The sequence below is a fragment of the Planococcus citri genome, chromosome 1, assembly GCF_950023065.1.
Source record: "Planococcus citri chromosome 1, ihPlaCitr1.1, whole genome shotgun sequence".
Taxonomy (NCBI): domain Eukaryota; kingdom Metazoa; phylum Arthropoda; class Insecta; order Hemiptera; family Pseudococcidae; genus Planococcus; species Planococcus citri.
In genome coordinates, this window is record NC_088677.1 from 79,790,413 (window position 1) to 79,805,234 (window position 14,822).

At 32.0% G+C, this 14,822-nt stretch overlaps 1 protein-coding gene across 4 annotated transcripts in view; it reads right to left on the bottom strand.

Annotated features, from left to right (window-relative positions):
• Positions 1-14,822, bottom strand: part of LOC135836307 (doublesex- and mab-3-related transcription factor 1-like) — a 267,274-nt gene that overhangs the window by 140,444 nt on the left and 112,008 nt on the right. The window lies entirely within an intron of this gene.

The window sequence follows — 14,822 nt, forward strand, 5'->3', positions numbered from 1 at the left end:
ACCCTTTTTGGCAATAATGGCCCAAAAATGGCTCCCAATAAGAATTTTTTTCATTTTGGAGAAGATTTACTTAACAACTGCAAAAGTGCAAACAAAATTGAAATTCTGAAAAGAGAAAAAGAAATAATTGTGAAAATTTAAACTTTTATTGTTAAAAAAAAAAAAAAAAAAAAAAAAACTCAGTATTTTCAAACCATTTCAGCAGAAAATCATGACAAAAGTAGGGAAAGGAGGAAAAGCAGTATTGTTAGACACCCTGTAAAGGCATAAAATACCACATGAATTGGCAGAGGATTAAAATACCTCATTAATAGAGCAATATGAAATACGTAGGTATCCAATCGATCAATCATGTATACCTACATATTGAGAAACCAACAAATCTGTACCCTTTGGTCGATCTCGATAGCCATCTTCATCTTATAATGATCCAACAACCAACCTAGGAGATTTCTTGTTTGAAATAAAACACTTACAGAATCAATTTATTTCAAATACATGCACGGATCACTTCAAACATCTTAAACAGGTAGATGATACTCATATTATTCTACTACAAAACCCAATATTAAAAAAAAAAAAATCCACCGGAAACAATACACACGAGACAAGAGTAACGTATATAGCAAGAAAAAAATATAAATAGGTATATAATTTCACCATGTTATTTGTCAATATAGGCGTGTACTTTTTGGTAAACACTTTAACGACGAACTTTCAACATCATCCAATCAACTTATCAAGATATTATCAAATGTTTACATAAACTCGACTCATGATTGGATGCAGTCCGACAGATCGATTTTTTTTTTCGCTCACTGTGATCGGTTCGTTTACACCCTGTATAGTGTATAGGTAAATATAAGAAGAGAAGAAAAAAACACACAGGCCTATATGAAGGCAGCTCGTTATCTCGTCCATAATCCACTTTTTATTCCTCTTCTCGTTTAATTTAATATACATATATATTTTTTATTACGTGTCATTACGTTACACGAATCTCATTCGATACATACGTTGACTTTAAATAGAATGGAATGTATGTCGAAGTGTCACCATAATACCTTATACGACTATAAAATATTTAAATTAATTGTCAATACGGCGACGAAGACGACGACGACTACACGACTATACAAAATTTCCAATACTATATGGATGGGGTTTCTAATTACTAAAATTGAAGGGAAAAAAATAATAAAGAATAACTACATACATAGATACTACGTTGGTATAAGTATCTGCATATCGCATATTTTCTGCTGCAATATGCTTCCGAGAATTGCAAAAAAATAAAAAAAAATTATTATTTACACTCGCGGGAATATACTTATGGTAGGTACCTTATCCTATACCAAATGGAATACGAATATGATCAACGAGCATTCAGACTAGTTGCCCTTGCACATATGTATACATACGTATTAATGCGTGTTGAAAAATGTAAATTTCCAAATGAGAAAAAAAAACATCATATTCGAGATGTAGGTAATTTCGTTAATTGAATTACTTGTTAACTTTTTATTACTGTATTATTCAACAAAGGAGAGAAAAAAAATTTCCAACCAGAGCAATGTTTTTATCATTTTTTTCAAGTTGCAAAGTGTGGGTGAAGTTTTACGCGTGATGCATTTTAGTGCATGTCGTTGTAGGAATGCATTTTCATCGTCATTAGCGTAATAAATGGGAATTTATTAATAGTGTTCATTCTGTTATATGATGCACCAGTGAGTGCGTAGAAAATGGAGTGAATGATACTACAGCTGGCAAGAGGCAAGATAAACATTTTAATGCAGGAAAAATTCTAAAAAAAAATCAATTGAGAATTCGAGAATTTTTGCAAAAAAAAAATTCAAGTAAACATTCTCAAAAAAATACAATGATTTAGTGATTTTCGATTTTAAAAAAAGTAGGAAAACATTGAGACATTTTGACATTTTTCAGTAAAAAAATTTAAACATCAAATTGAAAATTATTATTTAAAAAAAAAAAATTTTGGCAATTTTAGGCAAAGAGCAGAGCTTTAAAATTTTAGTAAAAAAAAGGTTTTTTATGCAATTAGTCTAATTAGTGGCAAAAAGTCTCAGTTTTTCAAAATTTTTTTACAGCCCAAGAATGAGACTTTTTCGCAATTTTTAGATAAAAAATGAAATTTTTCGGCAATTTTGGCTAAAAAGAGCAAAACTTATACCACTTTAGAAAAAAAATGGATTTTTAGCAAAATCTGGGAAAAAAGCATTCGAGAATTAATTTTTTTTAAGGACTTTTCTGGGATTTTTTTTTGTAAAGAAGCAAAACTTTTAAGCACTTTTTCACTTTTTTGACAGAAAATTAGCCTTTTCTGACATTAAAGTGAGATTTTTTTGCAATTCCAGCTAGAAAGCAAAACGGTTGGTAATTTTTGCAAAAAAATTTGTAAAAAAACTACAATTTTCAGAAATTTTTGGAATGAAACGAGATACCTTTTTTCTCCTCAAAAAGTTAGGTCAAGATTTGGAAAAATTGAAGTTTTGAAAATTTAAAAAAAGTAACTTTAGTAACTAAATACGAGTACCAGTACATGCCTTGCATTTTTGGCTATTGCTTTCTTCAAAAAAAATACACGCCATCAATAATTCAGTAGAAATGATAAAAATGAATCCTGAACAGGGCTGTTAAATTACCGTAATTTATTCGCTAGTAAAATACGGTGGTAAAATATGGTATTTTACGGTATTTATGGTATTTTACCGATTTGGATATGATGAGTTATTTGTAGTTTGACTTCAAAGTTCTGAACTTCTGGCCTGCCTCGGCTGCCTCTGAAGTAAATTTTCATCTGTTTTAGGTGTTATTAGAGATTATAGGAAATTTTCCATGGACATTTTTTGGAAATTTATGGGGAAAATTTTTGGTAACTTTCAAATCATAAATTTCCATGGTTTGGAAATTTATGAAGGAAAGATGGAAAAAAAGTGTTCAATTTGGCTTTTTGGTAAATTATGGTAAAATATGGTACCTAATAAACTTTTGGTAAAATACTGTAAAATACGGTAAAATACCGCCGTAATTTACCAACATAAATTACCTTACAGCCCTGATCCTGAAACATTATGAACTCTGTCGAACCAAATTTCACCATTTCCTGTCAAGATTTCCTTGCAAATTTGAACTTTTTTATTTTTAAATTAGGTAATAATTGGCCCGAATGTGAATAACTTGCTAAATGGGTCCAGAATAAGCCTCAACTCAATTTTGAGCTGTCCAAATTAATTCCACGTCTATCTTTGGGAGATACTTACTTTAAGATTCTAAAAGAGTAGCAAATCGTGATGGAGGTTTTAGAATGATTTGAAATGGTGAAATTCGGCTTTGAAGGGTTGATTTTTGACGAGAAAAAATAATTTGCAAGTCCCTAAAAAACAGCATTTTTTTTTTTCAATTTTCCTTATCAATAATAAATTATGGTCTGAGATTTCAACATGATGAATTTTCAATTCCAGCACCTTTATCTTGTGAAGGGTCTTGTTGGAAAAGCTCATATCATATAGTGTATGTCGTAGCAGTTCAAAACAGTTATCCAGTGGGCTGCCTTGCCTGCCTTTTGGCTTTTGGTGAGTTTCAGCTATCTTGCAAAAACAATTAATGATTGGTAGAAGGTTCGATCTCACATAAACTCAGCATTCATGTAACCACATTTGAAGCTTTTGAACACATTTTACCAAGCACATGATTTCACGGTCAAATAGGGTAAAATTCTTCTAATGGTCTTTAAATGCGATCGAGACAAACATTATTATCAGCTTTTCGTTGTCGATCACTCAATCATGTATGTAGAAAAGGACTCCCTTCATAGAATCTTCTGAGAGTTGAGTATATAGGTAAGAAAAGATCGCCAATTCTTTTGGATCCTGCTGGAGTTTAAAACCTTTTTGAAACTCAGCTTTCAAAGTCTCAAAGGCTCTCTGTTGTTATTGTTCTTTCCATTCGACAGGTACATCGCCTTTTGTGAGGTGATAGATGGGATTGACTATTTGAGGGTATTCAGGAATGAAGTCTCTATAGAGCCCACCCGCGTAGCACTGACAAGATCGTCAGTGACCTAGACAAAAGTATTGACATGATTTTACACGATTATTGTTGATTGAAAAAAGTCGAAACATTATCCACAAAGGGGTTAATCTAACTAAGTTTAAGATACTTGATTAAAAATTGACACTATTTACAAAAACTATGATGAAAATGCTGATGGTCGTCATTGCTGTCTACATTTGTATCGACAGTCATGTGCAACATTTCAATATATCGTTACCTTAATGCCAAATCCGAGTATGTCCATCCAAAAAAAAAATCGTCGTTTTGCGTCACTGATAAGACTCTGGGAAGCCCTGAATTGAAAAATTTGCATCCGAGTACAGTTAAAATGCACCACCGAAGATGCATGAAGCTGACCAATGTTCAATCAGAACTCAACGAACCCTTCCAAGCATATCCGAACCTTATCAGTGATGCGTAAAATCGTACTTTTTTTGTATGGACATACTCGGATTTGGCATTAAGGTAACAATATTGTAGATACCTTTGTAGACCCATGATCGATATCGAAATTCAGGTCGTTTTGTTGATCCAAAGTTGATGTAGACTATAAGATTGACAAAACCATCTACAAAATTTTGATCTTGTATAGTTACTTTTGTTGATCTAATAATTGTCATCAACTTTGGCATCGGCAAGACGACCTGAATTTCGATATCGATTATAGGGTCTACAAAAGTATCTACAAAATGTCGTCATCGAGTAGATACTTCTGTAGATCTTGTAATCAACATCAACCATCTGGTTACTATTGGTGAGGAAGTTGATTTCGATTACAAGATCTATAAAATATTTTTAGAAATTTTGAAGTATTGCCAACTCATTTATCAATGTCCAAGTCGACAATACAATAAGAAAAATTTTCCAAATCCAGAATAAGATGGACTGAATATTCTTTTAAGGCCTCTCCACTCAAAAGCAGCAATGGTCTAGTGGTTAGAGAATGTATCAGAAATGTATGGCAACCTGGATTTGATCCCTACCAAGGGCAACTTTTTTTCTTTCAAAAAATTTTTAGGGTGAAATATTTTTGAGAATAATGGTACTTGAATCAAAAAAAGAGTTTTGGGCACATTTCGCACATTTTCAATCAAAATTTGCTTCTTTTCGACTCAAAAAAATGACACCAATGTCGAGACCTTGTCGAGACAAAAAATGAAGGAAGACGACAGTCGATTTTGATATCAACTCCTCACTTGTCATTTATCAACATTGGTGTCAACAAATGTTGTGTCAACAAGTGACAGATTAGAGATCTCATCTTTTCCATCGACTTTGGCATCGCTTGTGCTACGCGGGCAGTGTTTACAACCAGAGCCAAGATTTGGTTTAAAAAAGCATGTTTTTAGCTGCCCAAATGAATTTTTACATCTATTTTGCAGATACCTATAAAATTTTGGCTTCTTGAAACTTTGATAACTAAAATTTTTGATTTTTTTTTCTATGCCTATAGAAAAATTATTGAATGTACCCTCTTTTCCAAAATCATTCACTCTATTCGAGATAACTTCTGAATTCGCTCGAGTCTTTCAAATTGGACGCTCAATTTGTGGTTTCAAAGAAGAAAAAAAAATAAGTTGAAAATGCATCGATTGCTATAATAAATCATCACATTACCAGTATACTTTGACGTATATAAATACTTGACTTATTATCGTACTTTAGTATAAAGTCGTATAGGTAATTCGTTGAAGCAAATCATATAATTACACGAGTGAAAATAAATAAGTAAAAACATACTTATTATCAACAAATAAGTATAATATACTCGGAATTCAAAGTGTTGTTGAACCGTTTAAACCGAATCGATTAAGAAAAACATATCTATCTGTCGATGAATTTTCGTTCATAATTTTTCAAATATTTGAAAAATAAAAATTAATCAAACGATTTTAGTATACTTCAATAATCAATTAACCTGCATAATAGACACTGTATTATAATCATTTTGCAACCGCAACGTACCAAAGATAACCTTGGCAATGGATATGCAGCAATAACACACACACAGACAAATGAATAATCAAACGTGTCAATTAGAGTGATTAATGAATATAAAATTTCTACTGCATCTTCTTTTTTCTGGCATAGGTAGGTACATTTTTATACCTATACCTTCCTACAATAAAATCTAATTTCTGAGGAAAATTTCGACACATTGTAAATCAGTGCATGGTATTCGAAGATATGCACGTAATTCACCGTGTAATACTATCCAAGGGTCTCATTAAAGATGGAAAAATACCCCCCCCCCCCCGTATAATAAAGTTTCATCATCGTTAGGCCTATAGTAAGTATATACATAGATAGACATTAAGTAAACAGTCGAATAAGCTACCGGTTACTCGGTGCACACAGAGCTAATTTCCAAGTTGAATAAATTGTAAAACGTATAATTATACAAAAGTACGCTTAAGTATAACGACCGTTGGTCATTTTTTACAATATGTTATTATATGAGACCACGCTTCACTACGGCATTAATCAACTCGCTGGCAAATAAGTACATCACCGCCGCACTGCGAGCCCATTTACGAGAAACTATCTACAATCGCGATGCAGACAGACATAGACACTTACCTTACACCCTTTTCATTGTTATTATGTATGCTGATTTTCATAGTACATACCTACCATATAAAAGTATTATAGAAATGCATCGTATATATATAGTACTGTTGGTAATTTATCCTAAATACACGTACATAACCATCCAGACGAATTTTATTACGCCAATTAATTAAATTGTAAGTAAAATTTAAAAACAAGTTATCCTTGCTTTGAAGATTTTTCGCCAGCCCAACGCCTTTTCTTAATGAGTTTGTTAACATTGAAATATATTAAACGATTTATAACTTGTTTACATTGCGATCGCGAAACAAACCTTTCTAAAATAACCATTGTACGATGAACCAAACATGCAGCCGGAGAAGAATGGCGAATGACGATTGCCAAATGTGTAAATTTTTTCCTATACATCGTGGAGCTGACTTATAAGGTAAAGTGTCTGTTGAGAGGATTTGTAATGTGTTATTTGGTGGTATTGCGGAGAATTGTGAGCTAAAATACGATTTTTTACGTAGGTATTGAAAAGAAAAAAAAAGAGAGTAAATTATATATATTTGGAAATTCAGTTTATTTGTAGAAACTGTTTTATGCATTGAAAAAAAAATGATGAGTAGGTAAGGCATATGACATTACGAATTACTTTTATAGGTATCAAAAATGTTGTAAGATCTGAAATTACATTACAGAAACCCAGAAACGAAAAATTCTGTAAAACAATAATCTAAAAATTGAAAATTATTGAAAATTTCACTCCAGTGAAACTAAAATTTAAAAAAAAATGAAGATTCTGGAAACAAAAAATTCCAGTAAACGAAAGTTCAGAGAATGAAAATTCTATCAAGCTGAAATTCCAGAAAATCGTCAACTTTATGACCCCCTCCCCCTCCACCATTTCATTAGGTATTCCCAACTTTCATCATCCCGAATGAATTTTCTCAAAAAACTCAATTTCAAAAAGTAAAAATTTCTTGCAATTTTAGAAACAAAATTGAACATTTTAGGTATTTTTGACACTTTCCTGAAATTTGGCCGATTTTTTTTGAAATTCTAACAAAAAAAATTGAGACTTTTAGGCGAATTATGACAAGGAAAAAAGATGGTCTTTTTTTGGGATTATTCCAAAAAAAAACCGAAACCTTCGAGGCAATAATTTTTACAAAACAGAAGTTTGTTTTTTTTTTGACAATTTTGACCAAAACTAAATAAGTAAATGTTGGCAAAAAAACAGACTGTTTTTGGCAATTTTAACAAAAATTACCTTTTTAACAGAATTTGGCAAAAAAGAGTAAATTTTTTAGCTGATTACCATAAAAAACTATTTTTGTTTCGATTTTGACCAAAAAATCAAGACTTTCTGGAAATGTTGACCAAAAAAAAAAGTTATTCGCAATTTTGGTAAAAAAAAGCAAAATTTTTTCATCATTTTGACCAAAAAATAAGTCATTTTTTATCTACAGTTTTTTTTTTTTAAAATAGGATATTTTGCAATTTTGGCAAAAGGTAAGATTTTTTGGCAATGATGAAAAAAATACCATTTATTGTGATTTTGACCAAAAAAGGACCTTTTTTTTTTGCAACCAAAAAATACGACGCATTCTGGAAATAATAACCAAAAAAAGCAAGACTTGAAGACAATTTTGACAACAATTGTTTTTTTTAGTCATTACTACAAAGCATAGGTAAGTATCTTGCATTTCAGCAAAAAAGTCACATTTTTTGGCAATATTGATAAAAAAAAGACCATTTTTTGATGATTTTGAAAAAAGAAAAAAAAACGTTTTTTTGCAACCAGAAAATACAAAACTTCCTGAAAATGCCCCCCTCCCCTAATCAAAAAAAGACTTTAGAAATTTTGAATTTTGGCCAAAAAAAAAACAATTGACAATTTTGACAAAAAATGGTTTTTTTTTTACAGTTTTTACAAAAAAGGTGAAATATTAGGCAATTTTGGAAAAAAAGTGAAATTATTTTGCAATATTGATAAAAAAGACCCTTTTTGTGATGATTTTGAAAAAGAAAAAAACGGGTTTTTTGCAACCAAAAAATACAAAGCATTCTGGAAATGTTCACTAAAAAAAAAAGACTTTTTAGCAATTTTATCAAAAAAAAAAAAAACAATTGACCATTTCGACAAAAAATGGGTCTTTTTTTACAGTTTTTACCCAAAAAAGGGTAGAATATTTCGCAATTTTGGCAAAAAAGTAAGATTATTTGGCAATGGCGATATTGATAAAAAAGACCATTTTTTGATGATTTTGAAAAAAAAACTGTTTTTTTGATGATTTTGAAAAAAAACTGTTTTTTTGATGATTTTGAAAAAAAAACACTGTTTTTTTGATGATTTTGAACAAAAAAAAAACTGTTTTTTTGCAACCATAAAAAATACAAAACTTCCTGAAAATGTTCACAAAAAAAAAGACTAGCAATTTTGACAAAAAAAACCAAATTGACTATTTTGACAAAAAAAATGGGTCTTTTTTTATTACAGTTTTTACAACAAAAAAAAAGTAGAATATTTCGCAATTTTGGCAAAAAAGTAAGATTATTTGGCAATATTGATGGAAAAAATACCATTTTTTTGCGATTTTTACTTAAAAAACTGATTTTTTGCAACCAAAAATTACAAGACTTTCTGGAAATGTTGACCAAAAAAAGTTTTTTTTTTACAATTACCCTCCTATGTCCATTTGAGACAATGGAATCCCAGAAAATAGGATTTGGAAAACTGGTTATTAGGAAAAATGGAAATTCGAGATTTCTTTATTCGGAGGAATGTCCAAAAACCGACAGAAAATAAAGATTCTAAGAATTAATAATTCTTAGAAACCAAAGCCAGAAAGAAAACAATACAATTTTGTAAATCGAAAAAAAATTGCAAGCGATCTTTAATCCAGATTTAGAACTGAAAATTCAAACACGGTGACAAAATGTTCGAAAATGAGAGAAATACAATTTTCACAACTTTAAGTCTTCAGAGTAAAAGTGGTTTCCTCTTTCAACCTTAAACGAATCAAATTTAAGCTCTAACCAGATATTTCCAACAAACTGGAGTATGAATAGATTTTTAAACACTTCAGAAAACTTTTTCCAAACTATCTTTTTATATGGATATTGCACTATTTTATAAAAATGAAAATAAAACTAATCATGTTTGAGCGAAAGTTGATCGATTCGAAAGAACTGGTTCTAAAAACTCAGTAAATGAAGAAATCGAATACCTTATAGGTGAGAAAATGAGGAGAAGACAGAGCATTTAGTTGACTTGATTGACACGTGGCTTATTGTTTTCAAAATTTTGGAAATTTTGAAGTTTTTTTGGAAAATATTTGGGAGAGCAGCAAAAAATGTAAGAAAAATTCCAAATTTTCAGGTCAATACTAAAGTACCTAACTCCTTCTCCTTTAGCAAGAACTTGAAGTTTAGATTTGAAAAAAAATTCACATGTTTAAAAAAATTATGAAATATTTAGGCAAATTTCGATTTTTTTCTACTATAAAAGCTCTCATCAGGAAAGTTAATCAGTGACCTCATTGACCTGAAACATTTTAAATATTTCTCACGAACTGTTGAGGTCATATTTTGGCCATGATTTTTCACCATGATACTTCACCATGATAACATCCCATCTAATTATTAAAAAAAAATGAAAAACGAACTCAACTTCTTTGCTCTTTTTGCACGTAAAATGAAGCACAGGATGCACCAGTCCTTAAAGACATTCTTCCTTCGTGATTCGTCATCCCCCCCCCCAGCAAACGAAAACTTTTCCCCTCTTTTCGTATATGTACTTGGTCGTACAGAAATAAACAAGTGGCGCTATCCGATGCTAAAGTAGCGGCCTATTTATGCCTTTTTAGGCGCAAGGCAGATGCGTACGAGCCAATTTTTTGCTACATTGTTTATACTCTGGTCTCTCAACGAATAAAAAAGACCTGTAGACCAAACTACAAGTTGCTTTTGCGTGTACTGTGCACTGTGCAGTATGTATTCATTTCAGCACGTCAATGCGGTGTAGTAATCGGTGTAATCGAGGCACTTGTACATTTTGTTCGACATTCTCGGGCACGAAGATCAACAGAGGTTATCGATATATTTAAGTGCAACTTGAAAATTTAATTAAGTACGCGGAATGTATTCGTATTTCGATATATCTATTTTCAATTTATATAAATTGATGAAAGCACAGAAGTATATTATAAGCTTATATAATGATCGATTAAAGTGTATCTTTTTTTTTTCATTTTCGAGATGATAAAATGTTTTCACATTTACCTAGTGATGACGTTCGAGATCGAGTAGTGAAATTTCCACAATTTAATTTACAAAGTGATTACCATATATTGGCAGTGTTGATTTTTTTTTTCAAGGTGGGGATTATTTTTAGGACGGATACGTGATTCTCGACACGACAAAAATTAAGCTTTCAAAATACATTTATACGTGTGACTGAAAAAGCTCACACACCTCTGAATAATTCATTTCATCTCGAGTTATTCAGCCTCAAAAAATAGGCTGATTTGAATCTCGTTGCCAGCGGGGGCGGGGGAAAGAATCCATCGTAGATGCAGTTGAAAGCAATTACAAAATCCATGTCACATCGGAATAGGAAATTGAGATGCATCCATTGCAGTAATCCTCGGACCTAGAGACGCAACGGTCTTTGATTCCTCCGGATTCTCCTGTTTTTCCATCCATCCGGACTTCTCCTTTTCCCCCTCAATTGAATACCGTGACAGGGCATATTTTCAGCACAAATAAGGTAACATCCCAATGGCAATAATTTCCCCGGGTATGGGTATAGGTATCGTTCATTGGAAATTTATCGAGTTCATTGTTGGAATAAAAATTGTAAATAATTTGACTAGAAAATTAAGAGTTTCAAAAAATAAAACGTTACGTTACGTTACGTTAAAATAATTGAAAAATGAATAAAAAATAATTTAATTTCAAAAATATCACATTAATAGGAAAAAAAATGACTAGAATGATTCAGGTACTTTAAATCATATAGGTAAAAACACAATTTACGTTATCGAAATAAAAATCGAAAATAAATTCAACTTTACGTTACGATAATTTACGTTGAAAAAAAATAATCGATTAATCGTTTTAAAAATAGCTTCGCCTATACCCTTATTAAAAATTGATCCTAGGAACAAAACAAAAAAGGAGACAAAATATAGCAAAAACAATCCGGTTAATTCGACTCATATAATATGTAAGTAGATATAAAAGTAAAAAATATACGTAAGAATATCATTACATCGGGGATACAAAATCACTTCTAGAGCCACCGATAAAATCACTTACACACACACTTGGGTATGTACGTACTATAAAAGTACAAAGAATATTACGAGACACGTGAAAATACCATGCAATATACCGGTTAACGCCACTCAGAGTCAGGCTCGGGCTCAAACCACCTAATCAATTACATACGTTCGAATGATTAAAGAGCACGGTAAGCAAGGAGGGTAAAAATACCAGCAATTAGAATGTAATACAATAATATTGTTTGGAATATTGCCAAAATAAATCTACGACGTCGAATGCCGAATGGTAGGTCGGTTCTCTCGGTTGCATTGCATTTTTTTACTTGAGCAATTTTTCGATAAAAAAGGAATTGATTGCGAGAGTTTCTTGTAGGTATACGTATACGTTATACGAGTGTAAAATCCTTTATAAATGTATTTGTACGTATATAAAGACTCGATGCGGCGATGAAAGTCGCAGTTGTGTGTGTGTTTTTTTAATACGCCGATGTGAGATTATTTAGCATACTAATAAATGGTGTGTTGATTGATGCATGATGACGACCTTGTTTGTGGAATCGTGGGCAAAATATAAGCTCGAAGATGATTTTGAAGTCGATCGGGGGTTACTTGTGGGGGGGGGGGGGGTATTTGATCGATTTTTGAGACGATCGAGTTCACAGAGGGTGATATGGGAGTATTATTCTCAGGTTCGTTAATAAAATGACTTCGATCTGGGAACTTTAATTTTATGATGTAAGATTTCCATAAACCATAACATTTCGGCGATATCCCAATCGGAATAATTGCACCCCCCTCACACCCCGATCCTCTGAGACGACTTTTTGCTTAATAAAGAGGACAATGGGACATCTTAAGGAACACTTTAAAGCCAACTTGCCCAAAAAAAGCTGGCTTTACTAACAAAATGGCGGCCATTTGATTGGCAGGTCAGTTTTAATCGCAGATTTTGTTTTTCAACATAGACCGGTTAGACCCAGCATGAAATTTTTTGAACTGAACTAAGCTAGATCGAAAAAGCACACAAAAATTCATCACCTGCCAAAATTTCAAGTGCCAAAAAGCATTTTTCGATTTTTGGTGAATTTTTAAAAATCAAGTTTGGGTCAAAAATTGAGAAAAAAATCAAAATTTTACCAAATTGACCTAGAAAGCTGAAATTTGGCATATACCCTATTTTCGACCTGCCAAATCGATTGGAAACGGTTTTAAACCGTTTAGAGCAGTTCTGGAGCCTCCAGCAGATTTTTGGAACGTGAAATTTTCACAAAATTTCATCAAATGAAGTTGGAAATCCGAAATTCACGCTGCAATCCAACTTAAACACGTTAACAAGTCGACTACTGGCGAGTTTAAATCATTTTGAAGCCTCCAGAAAATTTTTAAAAATTCTTGGAGCCTCCAATCCTCCAATAAATAACTAGAAATTTTCACAAAATTTTGTCAATGAATTTTAGCTTTTCAAATCCATTTAATGAAATTTTGTAGGAATTTCAAGTTTCAAAAATTTACTGGAGGCTCCAGCAAACTCCAAAAAGTCACTGGAGGCTCCAAAACGACTCAAAATTCATCTACAGTCGACTTAATGGCGTATTGAAATTAGTTCGCAGAATAAATTTCGGCTTTTCAACTCCATTTGATGAATTTTTGTAGCAAATTTCAAAAATCTGCTGGAGGCTCTAGTAGTTTCCAAAAAGTCACTGAAGGTTCCAGTAGTTTCGAAAAAGTTACTGGAGGCTCCAAAATGACTTGAACCGGCCAACAGTCAACATAGTAGCGTGAAATTTCAAGTTTCAAAAATCTACTGAAGGCTCCAGTAATTTTTAAAAATCACTGGAGGCTCTAAAACGACTTGAAATATACCCACAATTGCTTCATAGCGAATTTAAATTTGTTTACAGAATGAATTCCGATTTTCCAAGTCCATTTAATGTAATTTGTAGGCAATTCAAGTGTCAAAAATCTACTGGAGGCTCGAGTAATTTTCAAAAAGTCGCTGGAGGCTCCAAAATAACAACTTAAAATCTATCTACAGTTATTTTAATAGCCTATTGAAATTAGTTTGCAGAATAAATTTCGGCTTTATAACTCTATTTGATGAACTTTTGTACAAATTGCAAGTTTCAAAACTCTGCTGGAGGCTCCAGAAGTTTCCAGAAAGTCACTGGAGTCCCCAAAACGACTTGAAAACAGTCGACTTCATAGCGATTTGAAATTTGTTTATAGAATGAATTTCGGCTTTCCAAGCAGTCTATTTGATGGATTTTGTAAATATTTCAAATTTCAAAAATCTACTGGAGGCTCCAAAATGACTGTAAATTTACCTACAGTCGACTTCATAGCACATTGAAGTTAGTTTGGAGAGTGAATTTCGGTTTTATAAGTCCATTTGATAATATTTTGTAGAAATTTCAGTTTTCAAACCTGTACTGGAGGCTCCAGTAGTTTCCAAAAATATTGCTGGAGGCTCCAAAACGACTTGAAATTCACATGCAGTCGACTTCATAGCAAATTTAAATTTGTTTATAGAATTTGTGGAAATTTCAGTTTTCATAAATTCACTGGAGGCTCCAAGAGTTTCCAAAAAGTCACTGGAGGCTCCGAAATGACTTGAATCCACCAGAAATTGATTTAATAACGTGTTCAAATTGGAGGGCAGCTTGAATTTCGGATTTCCAACTTCATGTGGAAATTCCACGTTCCAAAAATCTGCTGGAGGCTCCAGAACAGCTCAAAACAGGTTGAAACCGTTTGTGATCAATTTGGCAGGTCGAAAATACGGTGTATGCCAAATTTCAGTTTTTTGGGCAATTTGGTAAAATTTTGATTATTTTCTCATTTTTGGCTTTGATTTTTGAAAAATTCACCAAAAATCGAAAAATACACTTTGGCACTTAAAATTTT